The 14,927-nt window shown below is 41.9% G+C and overlaps 1 protein-coding gene across 3 annotated transcripts in view; it reads left to right on the top strand.

Moving 5' to 3' along the window:
* The first annotated feature begins 6,101 nt into the window (after positions 1 to 6,101).
* Positions 6,102 to 14,927, top strand: part of RARB (retinoic acid receptor beta) — a 1,235,115-nt gene continuing 1,226,289 nt past the window's right edge. For 2 of the 3 annotated variants that reach the window (XM_073630251.1, XM_073630250.1), the window contains exon 1: positions 6,103 to 6,253. The gene's annotated coding sequence lies outside the window, so the exon portion shown is untranslated. Of the gene's footprint in view, positions 6,254 to 14,927 lie in introns of all 3 variants that reach the window. The other variant, XM_073630253.1, reaches the window with a different exon arrangement.

Raw genomic sequence — 14,927 nt, forward strand, 5'->3', positions numbered from 1 at the left:
GCAAGTCCTAGACGACCTCTGGGCCTACTTGCGGTAACATAGCCTTGGGCCAGCATGGTCCAGAGACAGGAAAGAAGTTGTCACATACCTTAGGCCAGGAGGGCCAGGAGGAAAGAGAGACCTAAAAATGGCATCTGCCCCTTAAGTACCCTTTCCCAGAATGCATAGCGGTGGACCACCTCTGCTGGGTTAATTCTGAGAAAGAAGAGCACTCAATACACTTCAGCCCGTTGTTCTTCCAATACTGGCCTATGGTGACAACGACACCTACAGACAACAATGTGGAACTACACGCAACACAGTCAATGCTGGAACAGAAGGTTATTTAGCCACAGCTTAAATCTGAACTATATACAGAACAGATAACCCCCTAAATTTACATGCAAGCGCCTGATCAGCAGGAGCAGGGTGCTACATATGCTTTAAGCTGGGTTCACATATATGCGAATTGGATGCATTTTACACTGCATCCAATTCGCATAAGTGTGACCGGCTTTTAATGGAGCTGATTCACACATGTCCAGGGCACCTGCGGTGCAAATTTGAAAAGGGTCCAGTGCGTTTTTGTGTCTGGTTCAGGTGTGAATTCAGGGAAAAATTTGCACCTGAATCGCACCTGAACCAGTGAACACAAAAACACAGGACACTGGACTGCAAACTGCAGCCAGACCTGTGGGAACCCAGTGTAGCACCCTGGTGTTTAGGCAGGATTGCTCCTAAACTTACCTTGGCCCATTGTTAGGGATCAATTGATTTCACTCTAATGCCCCGTACACACGATAGGATTTTCCGACTGAAAATGTTTGATAGGAGCCTGTTGTCGGAAATTCCGACCGTGTGTAGGCTCCATCACACATTTTCCATCGGAATTCCTGTCACACAAAATTTGAGAGCTGGTTCTCTAATTTTCCGACAACAAAATCCGTTGTCGAAAATTCCGTTTGTGTGTACACAAAAGACTGGAAGGGTCGAAGAACCTTGCTACACAAGCCTTAGGCTTGGTTCACTTTATTTCAGGGACGAATCAGGCCCGAATTTTTGTCTGAATCCAGACCTGAAACAGAGCCAAAGACTCACAGGACTCCTGTGCAATTCGCTCTGCATCCACTCCGGAGATGTGTGAACTGGCTCCAACTCCTGTCATGCGAATTGGATGTGGTGACACCAGCATCCAGTTCCCACTAGGGGTGAATCCAGCCTGAACAGGGATGCACCGGACCCCCTGCTGTGCCCCGCGCCCGCACATAGTGTGAACCCAGTCTCAGGTGCAAATTCTGGGCTCATTGAGTTCTATGGGAACGCTTCTGAATTGCACATGTGTTCAGGAATCAGTTCAGTATTTGGTTCAGGCTGGATTCACAATCCAATCAGGCTGGATTGTAGCTGCGGATCAGCTGAGCAGGGAGAGGGGGAGGTGTAGTGAGGAGGGGGAGAGAATGCCTGTTCACAACGGAACGCATCTGCGAATCAGATGTGTTCCCATAGAAGATAATGTGCCTGCAATACGCACCACACTGCCTAGAAAACGCACAATGCGCACATTTTTTGGGCAATGCGGAGTGCAAATGTAACGCACATATGTGAACCAGACTCATTCAAATGAACGTATTTTAAAATGTCATGCGAATTGGATGTGGTGTAATCCGCATCCAATTCGCATAGGTGTGATTCCAGCCTTAGTAATCGGTTCAGCATTCAGTTCAGTATTCAGTTTAGTATTTGGTTCAGTATTCAGTTCAGGATTTGGTTAAGGCTGGGTTCACACTGCAGCACGGACAGGCTCACAGCAGGGGTCCGGTGTGTCCCCTTTCACCATTTCAGGTCCAATTTCAGCCCAAATTTTCGTCTGAATTCGGACCTGAAATGGACCAGAAGACGCTCCGGAGATGTGTTAACTGGCTCCATAGAGAGCCGGTCACAATCTCTTGACATGTGAATTGGATGCGGGGAAACCTGAGGCTCGGTTCACATATATGCGAATTGCATTTTTAACCACATAGGGTCCTTTTTCACACTGGCGTTACGGCCGGCAGACTCCGCTTTGCTCAGCGGGGGATTGCTCGGTTGATTTCCGCTGAGAAGGCAGATGGCAGGTCCGTCTCCACTCACTGTGCTGAGATGGACTTGTCAGAGTCCTGCTCTCCTCTATGGGGAGACAGGCGGTCCATTTTCATCCAAACCCATCCGATGCGATCCACCAGACGGATGAGAAATAGGCTCACAATCCGTCTGGATTTCACAGACAGGATCGGATAGCTGACATCTGCCGCTCTATAGGAGTGAATGGAGGCTCTGATCAGGTCTGCCTGAAAAACGGACAGGCGGACCTGATTAGAAAGCCGTGTGAAAGGAGCCATCCAGTTCGCATAACATCGGACCGGCTTTTAATGGAGTTGGTTTACACATGTGCGGGCTGCCGCAGTGCGATTTTAAAAAGGGTCCTGTGCATTTTTTGGGTCCAGTTCAGGTGCGATTTCAGTTAAGAATTCTCACCTGAACCACACCTGAAGCGGTGAACAGAACCGCACCGGACTGCCGCACTGAAACCGTAGCTGCTTATGTGTAAACCCAGCCTCAGTATTCAGTTCAGTATTTGGTTTAGAATTCAGCTCAGTATTTGGTTCAGTATTTGGCTTAGTATTCAGTTCAGTATTCAGTTCAATATTCAGTTCAGTATTCAGTTCAATATTCAGTTCAGTACTCGGTTCAGTATTGAGTCTGAGTTCACACTATGTGCAACTGTGGGGCACAGCAGGGGATCTGGTGCGTCCCCGTTCACCGTTTCAGGTCCGAATTAGGTCCGAATTTTTGGCTGGATTTGGACCTTAAACTGAGCCAAAGATGCACAGGACTCTTCTGCTGTACGCTCCATGGCTGCCCCAGGGATGTGTGAACTGGCTCCATTGAGTGCCGGTCACACTCTCCTGTTGTGCGAATTGGATGCGAGTAAAACCACATCCAATTCGCAATAGTATGAACCCAGCCTCAGTTCAGTATTCGGTTTAGCATTCTGTTCAGTATTCTGTTCAGGTGCGATTCAGGTCTGAATTTCTGTCTGAATTTGCACTTGATTCGGAGCCAAAGACACACAGGACACTTGCAGACTGCTGCCTCCCTGGAGGTGTGTGATCCGGTTCCATTTAGAGCCGGTCACACTCTCCTCTCCTGTCCTGCATCCCATTCGCATAAGTGTGAACTCAGCTTTAGTATTCAGTTCAGTATTTTGTTCAGTATTCTCTTCAGTATTCTGTTTAGGCTAGGTTCACACTGTGTGCGGATGCGGCTCACAGCAGGGGTCCAGTTCATCCCTGTTCTTCATTTCAGGGATGGATCAGGCCCGAATTTTGGCTGAATTCAGACCTGAAACAGAGCACAGGACTCTTTTGCTCTGCGCTCGGCGGCCGCCCCGGAGATGTTTGAACTGGCACAATTGAGAGCCAGTCAGAATCTGCTGTCATGTGAATTGGATGTGGGGAAAACCACATCCAATTCGCAATAGTAGTAAAATTAGTATTGAGGCTGGGTTCACACTTATGTGACTTGGATGCAAGTTTCCACTCATTCAATTCGCATGACAGAAGACTGTGATTGGCTCGCAATGGAGCCAGTTCACATAACTCCAGGGCAGCCATGGAGCGCACGGCAGAAGGGTCCTGTGCGTCTTTGGCTCCGTTTCAGGTCTGAATTCAGGCAAAATCCGGACCTGATTCGCCTCTGAAACGGTGAACAAGGACACACCAGACCCCATCCTGCGAGCCGTGGCTACACGTAGTGTGAACCCAGCCTCAGTTTAGTATTCACTTCAGTATTCGGTTCAGTATTTGTTTCAGTATTCAGTTTAGTATTAGGTTCATTATTCAGTTCAGTATTCTGTTCTGTATTTGGTTTAGTATTCAATTCAGTGTTCAGTTTAGTAAATTTTTCAGTATTCAGTTCAGTATTCGGATTAGTATTCAGTTCAGTATTCGGATTAGTAAATTGTTCAGTATTCAGTTCAGTGTTCGGTTTAGTATTCAGTTCAGTATTCGGATTAGTAAATTGTTCAGTATTCAGTTCAGTGTTCGGTTTAGTATTCAGTTCAGTATTCGGATTAGTAAATTGTTCAGTATTCGGTTTAGTATTCAGTTCAGTATTCGGATTAGTAAATTGTTCAATATTCAGTTCAGTATTTAGTTTAGTAAATTGTTCAGTATTCATTTCAGTATTTGGTTTAGTATTCAATTCAGTATTTGGTTCAGTATTCTGTTCAGTATTCAGTTCAGTATTCGGTTCAGTATTTGGTTCAGAATTTGGTTCAATTTTCGGTTCAGTATTTGGTTCAGTATTCGGTTTAGTATTGAATTTAGTATTCAATTCAGCATTCGGTTCAGTATTTGGTAGAGGCTGGGTTCACACCATTGCGAATTGGACGCTGCATCCCTGCATCCAATTTACGATAGCAGGAGATTTTGACCGGCTCTCTATGGAGCCGGTTCACATATCTCCGCAGCAGGTCCAGTGCATTTTGCAGACAAACGCTGTGCGTCTTTTGGTCTGTTTCAGGTCCAAATTCAGCCCAAAATTCAGGCTAAAATTGGAACCGAAACAGTGAAACAGGATGCACCAGATCCCTGCTGTGAGCCGTATGGCTCTCATATGTGAACCGAGCCTCAGTATTCGGTTCAGTATTCGGTTCAGTATTCTGTTCAGTATTCGGTTCAGTATTCGGTTCAGTATTCAGTTCAATATTCGGTTCAGTATTCAGTTCAGCATTCGGTTCAGTATTCAGTTCAGTATTCAGTTCAGCATTCGGTTCAGTATTTGGTTTAGTATGCGGTTCAGTATTCGGTTCAGTATTCGGTTCAGTATTCGGTTTGGTATGCGGTTCACTATTCAGTTCAGTATTCGGTTCAGTATTCGGTTCAGTATTCGGTTCAGTATTCAGTTCAGTATTCTGTTCAGTATTCGGTTCAGTATTTAGTTCAGTATTTAGTTCAGTATTCTGTTCAGTATATAGTTCAGTATTTGGTTCAGTATTTAGTTCAGTATTCTGTTCAGTATATAGTTCAGTATTTGGTTCAGTATTTGGTTCAGGCTGGGTTCACACCTATGCAAATTGGATGTGGGTTTCCCTGCATCCAATTCGCATGACAGGAGAGTGTAACTGGCTCTCAATGGTACCGGTTCACACAGCTCCGGGGCAGCCGGGGACCGCACTGGAAAAGGGTCCTGTGTGTTTTTGGCTCTGTTTCAGGTCCGAATTCAGGCAAAAACTCAGACCTGATTCGCACCTGAAACGGAGAACGGGGACACACCAGACTCCTTGCTGCGAGCTGCATCCGCAGCTAGTGTGAACCCTCAGTATTATCCGGTTCAGTATTGAGTTCAGGATTCAGTTCAGGCTTTCAACACAGTTTGCTCCCTTTATCTACTATTTATTGGCCAGCACTGAAATCCCAGCTGTGACAAAAAATCCCATCCTGTGCCTTACAAATTTGCATCAGAACCGCATCAAAAACGCACCTGAACCACTGAACAAATGTTTACTTTTTATTTTCAATAAAAACTGACATACAATTCGCACATGTTCAGACATGTGTGAACCCAGTCTTAGGGCTTGAGTGTCTTTTGGCACTTTTAAAATAATACTTAACAGCACTATTGTAAATTCATTTTACATTATATATATACATATATATATATATATATATATATATATATATATATATATATATATATATATATATATATATATATATATATATATATATATTTTTTTTTTTTTTTTTTTTTTATGTAGATTGTATGCACTAAGCTTGCACTATTATAGTATTATTATATGATATTATTTTAGTATATGCACATACGCACTTTTGAATTTTAATGGGACAGCTTGGCCCCAGTTTTTTTTTAAACGGCTCATATTGCCAAATTTTTGTAAATCTAAAGTGGGTTGTATGGGTAGATTGTAATGTATATAATGACTCTAAGGCAATCGCCTACTCGAGAACATTGTTAAAGTTGAAATTCCAAGATGCACGCTGTCCCTTTGGATGTGAAGGCAATGAGAAGGGTAGAGAGGATCTGAGAGAAGCCCAGGGAGGAGGGGAGTGGGAGCTCAGCACTGAGAGCACAAGGGAGGGAGGGGAGAGCTCCTGCAGACCACGGTACTCTGATGCTGCCTCTGCCTCTGCTGCTGTCACTGCTGCACCGTCCCCACCGCTGCTCTCTGTCACTGCCTGGACCCGGCTGGCTGGGAGAGGCCATGTGAAAGGTAAGCCATGTGTGTGCTAATGCCCAGGGAGGGGATGGCACTGGGTTGGCAGTGTGCATTGTGTGCCATGTGATCTCAGGATTCCCTGGCTGAGGGAAGTTATTGATTGACATGTTTGTGTTGTCTGGGTCTGTATGTTGTCTACTGGCTGCCCTATAGATGGGCTGTCATGGGACAGGAACCCGTCTACCTGTTACTGGTGACACTTCTCAGGAAGTCTATTCTTCATCCAGATGTCACTTTACTCATCCACGTGTGTATGGAGGAGGGAGGGAGGGGGATCACTATCACTGCTACTATCAATATTGATTTGTATTTACAATCATTATTTATATTATTTGTACAGGTGTAATAGAATTATTTGTATACACTTTGCTGCAGATCTGACTTTTGGGATCTCCCTCTGTCACTTATTTTATTCAGTTGACAGTGCAGTCACCAAACCAAATATTTACTGCAGTCCACATTGACGGATATCTCAGTCACTGAGCAGATGACACCGTACAGGGCTGATTGGTACATTTTGATCTCTGACATAATGAAGGTTTCTGCCCCCTGATCTGAAACACCTGTCATATAGCACCAGCATAGAGCGATGGGCAGTACAAGGCAGCGAAGATTTGATTCTAAGCAATGGAAATCCAATATTCATGTACATGGGAAGTGGATAAAGAAGAGGCCAATGATCAAGGCCCTTGCATCCCCGTGAGCATTAGCTGAGCATACGCTATACAATCTGATTGTATGATGGCTATACACGCTTTGATAAATGATCAATTTTTATTCCCATCAATCTCTCCTAAAAGGAAGAATCCTATAACCCACAACCTATTTGATCAATTGGGGAAGTGGATTTTAATCAATAGTTGGAAGATACAATTGTAAGTTATCGATTTTTATCCCCACCATGTGATCTCATGATCTGATTGATTGAAATCTGATCAAATTCATGAACAAAGCATCATGCGGCTGATGCAAAACAATTGAACACTTTTCACCCTTGCCAATTGATCAAATTTGATCTAAATTGAGTCTTGAGTCTAGTGGTGGCCATATGCACTTTGGTGAATTATTTATTTTCCAGATGATCTTTTCCAACAGAAATAATTGATCTATAGTCAACAACCCATGTGATCAATATGATACACATGGGGAAGTGGACTCTGATCGATAGTTAAGATATGATTATAATTTATAATTGTAAGCATCATTTATTATCATTTCCATGTAATTTTATAAAATGATGGATCAAAATACAATTATATTCTTATTTATCATTTTATAAAATGATGGATCAAAATACAATCATATTCATTAAAAATCGATTGATAATTTTTTTGCCCTGGCCGATCAACTCAGTTTGTTTAAATCTGATCTAAAGTGAGGTCAAATCAATTGGAAGAGAAGTTGTAGCTTTTTGATTGTTTGCAATTTGTTCACCAGCTGACCAGAAGGAAAATTATGACTATTTGATTATTTGCAGATTCAATCATTTTGAGCAGATAGCACATTCATAGGATTATTCAAATAGCCTAAACAGTCCTTTCAAATCGTATCTAATCAGCCATGCCTTTGTACTACGTGTAAAAGATCTACAATCTTATGATCTTAGATCTTAAGATCTAAGTCTACAATCAGATTGTATTTTAGATGGCCAGTTTAATAGTTTTTTTTTTCCAAAAAAGTGACAGTTGTTTTTAGTAGAGTACAATCAGACCTAAAACATGACAGTCACGTGTCTGAACCTAAAGACTCTTATCCCTGTGTAAAGTGTCAGAAATTGAACCTTTCACTTCTGTTCACCTGACTACACTACCAGTAACACTAAATCCCTGTTTGCTGCACCTGACGGCCTTGTGCAGCGTGTAATGTTACGTGTCTTTCACCTCCTGCTGACCATATTGTGAACAATGTCAGAAGTGGGTCAGTGTGCCCTCGGTGACCCCAGCTTCCGATCCCTTAATTGTATTAGTGCATTAGTTGTAGTGATTACAACAGGAGGTCATCCTGTCTCCTCCCTCACCCAAGCATCAACTTCTATCATTGTTGAACCTTTTTTATCACTACATAATCATCCTGCAGATTGCTTTATGGGGAAACAGTTTGTATTATGTTTGTATTGTGGGAGCAGAGCGAGGTCCTGACAGCAGTCATACTTCCAGATCACTGTGCTTTACTACTAGTATTCCAGGCTTTGATATTAAACAGCTCTGACAGGGGAAGTGCATGATTCAGAGGAGTGTTTGACAGGGTCACTGCGGAGGATCTCAAATCTACACATCACATGAGTTGCACTAAAAAGAGGCACCTTGAATCATCCGCTAAAAGCACCTTCCTTCACCCAGAATCATCTACTAAAAGCACCTTCCTTCACCCAGAATCATCTACTAAAAGCACCTTCCTTCACCCAGAATCATCCGCTAAAAGCACCTTCCTTCACCCAGAATCATCCGCTAAAAGCGCCTTCCTTCACCCAGAATCATCCACTAAAAGCACCTTCCTTCACCCAGAATCATCTGCTTAAAGCACCTTCCTTCACCCAGAATCATCCGCTAAAAGCACCTTCCTTCACCCAGAATCATCCACTAAAAAGCACTTTCCTTCACCCAGAATTATCCGCTTAAAGCACCTTCCTTCACCCAGAATCATCTGCTAAAAGCACCTTCCTTCACCCAGAATCATCCGCTAAAAGCACCTTCCTTCACCCAGAATCATCCGCTAAAAGCACCTTCCTTCACCTAGAATCATCCGCTAAAAGCACCTTCCTTCACCCGCAATACATGGAAACTTCTATAGATATTTATATCTCCTCCATAACTTGCTGGTTGTCTGCAGTCTATCTATCTATCTATCTATCTATCTATCTATCTATCTATCTATCTATCTATCTATTGTGGGGACGGAAAGTATTCAGACCCCCTTAAATTTTTCACTCTTTGGTATATTGCAGCCATTTGCTAAAATCATTTAAGTTAATTTTTTTTCCTCATTAACGTACACACAGCACCCCATATTGACAGAAAAACACAGAATTGTTGACATTTTTGCAGATTTATTAAAAAAGAAAAACTGAAATATCACATGGTCCTAAGTATTCAGACCCTTTGCTGTGACACTCATATATTTAACTCAGGTGCTTTCCATTTCTTCTGATTATCCTTGAGATGGTTCTACACCTTCATTTGAGTCCAGCTGTGTTTGATTATACTGATTTGACTTGATTAGGAAAGCCACACATCTGTCTATATAAGACCCTACAGCTCACAGTGCATGTCAGAGCAAATAAGAATCATGAGGTCAAAGGAACTGCCTGAAGAGCTCAGAGACAGAATTGTGGCAAGGCACAGATCTGGCCAAGGTTACAAAAAAATTCTGCTGCACTTAAGGTTCCCAAGAGCACAGTGGCCTCCATAATCCTTAAATGGAAGACGTTTGGGATGACCAGAACCCTTCCTAGAGCTGGCCATCCGGCCAAACTGAGCTATCAGGGGAGAAGAGCCTTGGTAAGAGAGGTAAAGAAGTACCCAAAGATCACTGTGGCTGAACTCCAGAGATGCAGTCGGGAGATGGGAGAAAGTTGTAGAAAGTCAACCATCACTGCAGCCCTCCACCAGTCAGGGCTTTATGGCAGAGTGGCCCGGCGGAAGCCTCTCCTCAGTGCAAGACACATGAAAGCCCGCATGAAGTTTGCTAAAAAACACCCAAAGGACCCAAGATGGTGAGAAATAAGATTCTTTGGTCTGATGAGACCAAGATAGAACTTTTTGGCCTTAATTCTAAGCGGTATGTGTGGAGAAAACCAGGCACTGCTCATCACCTGTCCAATACAGTCCCAACAGTGAAGCATGGTGGTGGCAGCATCATGCTGTGGGGGGGGGGGTTCAGCTGCAGGGACAGGACGACTGGTTGTAATCGAAGGAAAGATGAATGCGGCCAAGTACAGGGATATCCTAGATGAAAACCTTCTCCAGAGTGCTCAGGACCTCAGACTGGGCCGAAGGTTTACCTTCCAACAAGACAATGACCCTAAGCACACAGCTAAAATAATGAAGGAGTGGCTTCACAACAACTCCGTGACTGTTCTTGAATGGCCCAGCCAGTGCCCTGACTTAAACCCAATTGAGCTTCTCTGGAGGGACCTAAAAATGGCTGTCCACCAACGTTTACCATCCAATCTGACAGAACTGGAGAGGATCTGCAAGGAGGAATGGCAGAGGATCCCCAAATCCAGGTGTGAAAAACTTGTTGCATCTTTCCCAAAAAGACTAATGGCTGTATTAGATCAAAAGGGTGCTTCTACTAAATACTAAGCAAAGGGTCTGAATACTTAGGACCCTGTGATATTTCAGTTTTTCAATTCATCAATTGTGTTTTTTTCTGTCAATATGGGGTGCTTTGTGTACATTAATGAGGGGAAAAAATGAACTTAAATGATTTTAGCAAATGGTTGCAATATAACAAAGAGTGAAAAATGTAAGGGGGTCTAAACACTTTCCATCCCCACTGTATCTACAGGTGCATCTCAAAAAAATAGAATATCATCAAAAAATTTATTTATCTCAGTAATTCAATTTAAAAAGTGAAACTTATATTTTATATAGATGCGATACAAACAGAGTGATATATTTCAAGCATTTTTCTTTTAATTTTGATGATTATGGCTTACAGCTAGTGAAAAACCAAAAATCAGTATCTCAGAAAATTAGAATTACATAAGGACAATAATTAAAGATTTATAATACATAAATGTTGGCTTACTGAAAAGTATGTCCATGTACAGTATAGTATGCACTCAATACTTGGTTGGGGCTCCTTTTGCATGAATTACTGCATCAATGCGGCATGGCATGGAGGTAATCAGCCTGTGGCACTGCTGAGGTGTTATGGAAGCCTAGATTTTTTTGATAGCGGCCTTCAGCTCCTCTGCATTGTTGGGTCTGTTGTCTCTCATCTTCCTCTTGACAATACCACACAAATCTCTATTGGGTTTAGGCCAGACGAGTTTGTTGGCCAATCAAGCACAGTGATACCATGATAATTAAACCAGGTCTTGGTACTTTTGGCAGTGTGGGCAGGTGCCAAATCCTGCTGGAAAATGAAATCAGCATCTCCATAAAGCTGGTCAGCAGAGGGAAGCATGAAATTCTCTAGAATTTCCTTGTAGAGGGCTGCGCTGACTTTGGACTTGATAAAACACAGTGGACCAACACCAGCAGATGACATGGCTCCTCAAATCGTCACTGACTGTGGAAACTCAAACTTCACACTGGACCTCATGCAACTTGGATTCTGTGCCTCTCCGCACATCCTCCAGACTCTGGGACCTTGATTTCCAAATGAAATGCAAATTTTACTTTCTTCCAAAAAGAGGACTTTGGACCATTGAGCAACAGTCCAGTCCTTTTTCTCCTTAGCCCAAGTAAGATGCTTCTGACTTTGTCTCTGGTTCAGGAATGTCTTGACACAAGAAATGCAACAATTGTAACCCATGTTCTGGATACGTCTGTGTGTGGTGGCTCTTGAAGCACTGACACCAGCCATAGTCTACTCCTTGTGAATCGCTCCCAAATTCTTGAGTAGCCTTTGCTTACCAATCCTCTCAAGGCTGCGGTTATCCATGTTGCTTGTGCACCTTTTTCTACCACACTTTTTACTCAACTTTTCTTTAATATGCTTGGATACAGTACTCTGTGAACAGCTAGCTTCTTTAGAAACAACCTTTTGTGACCCTTCTTTTTGATGATATTCTAATTTTTGGAGATGCACCCTATCTATCTATCTATCTATCTATCTATCTATCTATCTATCTATCTATCTATCTATCTATCTATCTATCTATCTATTTATCTATCTCTTTATCTATCTCTCTCACATTTAGACACAACACATAGGCAGAATACTATGGATTAAACTAATACAGTTTTTCTTGCTTCTGAAAATGTTTATGTCCTGGCTGCCATACTAATCCTATCATTTTCATATATGAGTAAGGACTCGGTCACACCAGCCCGGACATTAGGAAGTGTGTGGTGTGCATTGTGTAGGAGCAGCCAGGAGCGGTGTGATGTCACAATGCATCGCACTGTTTACTTATTTTTTTAGTTCTATTGAAGTGTCACAAGACACTGTTTTTAATGCAGTAAATAGCGCTGTGATGAGTTGTGCTGTCTAAAAAGGCAACATACAGACCTACATATGCTCTGTTCATTGCATTGTCATGTGCTAAAAAAAAAATCACACAGGAGCTATTTTATTGTGTGTTGAGGTGACATGCGGTGCGGAGAATCACTGTGTAAATAACGACAGATGCTGCATTTTTATGCAGAACCCACCACCACGTATGCATGTGCCCTTTTATTGAGCCTGCGTTGATCTATGCAGCTCAACAGACATGATGTGAACGAGGCCTTACTGAGCTACAACAAGCATGTGCCAAGTGAAGTCAAAACTCCAGATGTTCATATTTATTGTGGGAACCTTTTGAAGCCACAGGATCAGCATGATATCCAGTCCAGCTAATATTTCCAGAAGGAGAGGTCTGCTGTTCCCCCAGTACAGTTCCATTTATTACTGCAGTGAATAAGGGTAATGTTATTCAGACAGGGAACTGTAAAATCACTTTATGAAAAGGTCATTTTTTATCTTGACTCAAAGTTAAATGTGCTAAACTTACCTGTGCTCCCTGTGGCAGAAAACATAAAGCTGTTGTTTAGTGTCCTTGATGTGAAACAGTGCAGATTTGGGAAGTTTCCATTGAAAGTTAAAGTGCTTTTTTATTGATCTGAGACCCTGGATGTGAAGAATACATGCACAAAGATACATAAATAAAGCCCATATTATGTTTATGTTTTCCTAATATTAAAGAATGTAGTATTTATTGTGTAGTTTATGTAGTGTGTGTTTTATGTATTGTGTACTTTATGTACTTGTATTTATAAACTTTAAATAATAGAACAGATTCCACATGTGTCAATGCATTTCAAGGCAACGCTGCTCATCATTATTTATTTCATTTCTCCCTATAAGTCTGGTTCCTATTCTCTGCTTTATTTAGGCCCCTTTCACACTGGGGTGGGGGCGGTGTCGGCGGCTATTTTTAGCGCTGCTTTACCGTCGTTTTAGCGGCGGTATTCGGCCTAGCGGGGGCGGTTTTACCCCCAGCTAGCGGCCAAGAAAGGGTTAAAACCACTGCAAAGTGCTGCCCCATTGATTTCAATGGGCAGGAGTGGTGTATACACCGCTAAAAAGATGCTGCTAGCAGGACTTTTTTTACCGTTCTGCCTGCGCACCGCTCCAGTGTGAAAGCCCTCGGGGCTTTCACATTGGAGACACAGCAGCCGCTCTTTCAGGGCGCTTTGCAGGCAGCATTTTTAGCGCTGTAGCGCCTGCAAAGCGTCCCAGTGTAAAAGGGGTCTTAGGCCCCTTTCACACTGGGGCTGTGCGGGCGCGGGCGCTTTACCATCGTTTTAGAGGCGGTATTCGGCCACTAGCTTGGCAGTTTTACCCCCTTGCTAGCGGCTGAGAAAGGGTTAAAACCACCACAAAGCACTGCTGCGGTAGCGCTATGCCGGCGGTATAGCCGCGCTGCCCCATTCATTTCAATGGGCAGGAGCGGTGAAGGAGCGGTGTATAAACCGCTCCTTCACCGCTCCAAAGATGCTGGTAGCAGGACTTTTTTTTACAGTCCTGCCAGCGCACCGCTCCAAGCAAGGGCTTTCACACTGGAGTGTGAGGAGTGGCTCTTTCAGGGTGCCTTGCAGGAGCTATTTTTAGCGCTGTAGCGCCTGCAAAGCGCTGCAGTGTGAAAGGGGTCTTAGGGACCTTTCACACTAGTGCACTTAAAAATCACAGTGTATTTTTGGTGCTCTTTCTGGTTTCCTGACTTCCAATATGCACCTGTGAACATGACTTAAAAAAAGGACCAAAAACGCAGATGTGGTGAGCTTTTGATGTGTTCCCATTGGCTTACAATGGAAGGTGCCAGTGGAAGCATGCAGGACTTTTTAACAAACACAGCATACCGCAGCACAGTGATGTGAACAGGCACATAGGATTTGAAGGATTTCCTGTGCTTTTAATAAATTATAAAAAGTGTGGCGCTTACATAATCCATATATAAATAGCAATACTAATATATGTATATATATATATATATATATATATATATATATATATATATATATATATATATATATATATATAATATATACATATATATATATAATATATATATATATATATATATATATATATACATAATATATATATATATATATATATATATATATATATATATATATATATATATATATATACATACTTATATAATATATATATATATAACTATTATAATATATATATATATATACATATATATATATATATATATATATATATATATATATATATATATATATACATATATATATATATATATATATATATATATATATATATACATACTATATATATATATATAATATAATTATATATATATATATATATATATATATATACTATGTATATATATTATTTATGCCAGGTTCCCATGGAACCCCCTAGGTTCCTCCAAGAGTTGCTAGGGGTCCCTTGAGCAATAAGCAATTTCTGCTTCTAGCTTTTAGCTATCTGTAAGGGGATAATTCTTTCCAATGACCACAAGTTAAGGAGTATT

The sequence above is a fragment of the Aquarana catesbeiana genome, linkage group LG05 (genome assembly GCF_042186555.1).
Source record: "Aquarana catesbeiana isolate 2022-GZ linkage group LG05, ASM4218655v1, whole genome shotgun sequence".
Classification (NCBI taxonomy): Eukaryota; Metazoa; Chordata; class Amphibia; order Anura; family Ranidae; genus Aquarana; species Aquarana catesbeiana.